The sequence below is a fragment of the Oratosquilla oratoria genome, chromosome 20, assembly GCF_046742065.1.
Source record: "Oratosquilla oratoria isolate Oo_2021 chromosome 20, ASM4674206v1, whole genome shotgun sequence".
Lineage (NCBI taxonomy): Eukaryota > Metazoa > Arthropoda > Malacostraca > Stomatopoda > Squillidae > Oratosquilla > Oratosquilla oratoria.
The window spans coordinates 3,147,580-3,150,079 of NC_134796.1; positions in this window are offsets into that span (position 1 = coordinate 3,147,580).

Below are 2,500 nucleotides of genomic sequence, written 5' to 3' on the forward strand. Positions count from 1 at the left end.
AGTGTCTCTTCTTTGATGAATTAAATTGCCAAATAAGAGACAGAACAAACATACAAGTCCAGTTAGATAGTAAATAAAAAATGTCTCATATTTGTATTTTGACTGATGCCCAAAGGAGATTTTGTTCAGAAAAGGTCATCGACCTCACGACACGAAAGGTTGATGGAAGCGTGGAATGTCCGAAGCCAAGGATCGAATGGGGGAACAGACACCTTCTAATTAAGTCACAAGGAATCTTAATCTCATTCTTCCTCCTCTCGTCCTGACTATCAATTTCCACTTACTTTCTCACCGAATCATTTCCTTTTCTTTACTTTTTTTTTTTTTTTGTCTATTGATGCTTTGAGCTTAGCACTCTTTTGATTGCATATTCTTGTATTTCTTTATTTCTACTTTATTAAGTGGAGTAAGTGAGGGAAGAGGGTAGTGGGGAGTGGAGTAGGTAGGGGATGGGTGGGTGGGAGTGGTTTCTATGCCTTTGTCTTTTGGCTACCTCCCGTGTAAGGGGGAAAAAAACTTTTGGTATATGTATGTATGTATATATGTATGTATGTATGTATATATGTATGTATGTATGTATATATATGTATGTATGTATGTATGTATATCTTTTTCAACCACATATCACTTTTAATTCAAGCGTATTGGGTTACGTCAATGTAACTTTGTTACGGGTTAGCTGGGTTCGAATCCTCGGCTCGTCCACGTTTCAATTTCCAACGGATGCCTCCTGCGAGCGATTCTCAGTCTCGTTTGCGATGGTATGGAATTAAAAGTGATATGTGGTTGAAAAAGATATTAATTGATCACTGGGAACCGTTCAGTGTGATTGTATGTATGTATGTATGTATGTATGTATGTATGTATGCATGTATGTATGTATGTATGTATGCATGTATGTATGTATGTATGTATGTATGTATGTATGTATGTATGTATGTATGTATGTATGTATTAAGTGGGGTCTTTATATTCCAGTACTACTCGTGTCTAGATAGTATTATCGATTAACTGTATATTATTTAGCGTTGTTTATTCCTAGTTTCTCTTCTGTAATTATTGTTTACGTTTTTTTCTGCGCCTGTGTCGAAGGCCCCTTTCATTATTTTAAATTGAGTCTTTCACACTATGTTACTACGGTTGCTCGGTTGCGCAACAGGCTATGGCTGTTGTCCGCTCCGGTAACAAGTGACCGTCACTGGCAGTTGCCGTCACCGACCGTCTCCTTTTCTTGACCAGCAAAGCCAACAGAAGAAGCACCTCCTCCATTGATGCTATTCTTTCGACCAATGAGATGATGAGGAAGGATTCCACAACTCGGTGACAGTCACTGGTTGCTTGCAGTTGCCCGAGACTTTCACATTAGGCAACTAGTTACCGTCACTAGTGACGGTCACTAGTTGCCTAGTGTGAAAGGGGCCGAATTTTCGTTTGCGCCTCTCATTGCACGAGTCCGAATTCAAGTACAGTGACTATTGGACCATACGCTCTGTTCCTTGCGCTGGCAAACCAAGCACATAGGACGAAGGTAAGGATCTTCTAAAAAAGATACATCAGCTTAGTGAACTTAGTCAACTTAGTGAACTTAGTCAACTTAGTGAACTTAGTGAACTCAGTGAACTCAGTGAACTTAGTCAATTCTGGAATGAGGCCATGATTTGTTCCCATAACGAAATTCTCTTGGTTCATGTGCCTAAGTGGCTCACTCGGAAGAGTACTGGACTCGCATTTTCCTAGTTTAAGTTTCGAGTCCCGTACTTCACCCCGATTCCCATCAGTAACTGTTACTTACCACAACAATCTTTAAAGCGCATAATAGGGCAAAGGTGACAGATTTGGCCCTAGCTACGCACCGCTTAGCGTGGGGCCCTCACCCTCTTACCTGAATTATGTCGCGCAACAGCTTTTTTGTTTTGAATCAGTCCCCAATTTGCATTATCGTGCCGTACATAATTTTATTTTATTACGTTTGGTTAGTCCTTAGTTATGGTAATGAGGCGAGATAAGCCGGTCGGATAACAGGCACATAGGAGGTCGGAAAACCACTACATACCAGAAAACAGCGCAAGAGATCAGAAGCTTCACGCAGACTGTGTGACGATCAGCGCTAGAGATCGAAGGCTCGCAGACTCTGTGACGATGGATCAAGTGACGGCAGGAGGAAGCCGAACCAGCGACAAATCCAATAATAAAAAAAAAAAAAAAAAAAAAAAAAAAAAAGTTCATGGAAAAACAACTTATCATTACTACTGCAAGGGAACGACCTTTAATGACCTTTAATGACCTTTGATGCCACCAAGTCGTGTAAGTCGTCACCTTCAGGTGTAATGTCACTCCCACATCACTCGTGGGAACCTACACGAAAAAGTGATTCGATGTTTCGTCCCGAAGGTAAAAGAAAGCGTGATTCCCACTCACAAAGAGTGTATACGACTAGGATCCTCTTTGCAACACTTGGCTCGTGACTCACTGTTTCGTCTCGAAGTTGAAAGAAAGTGTG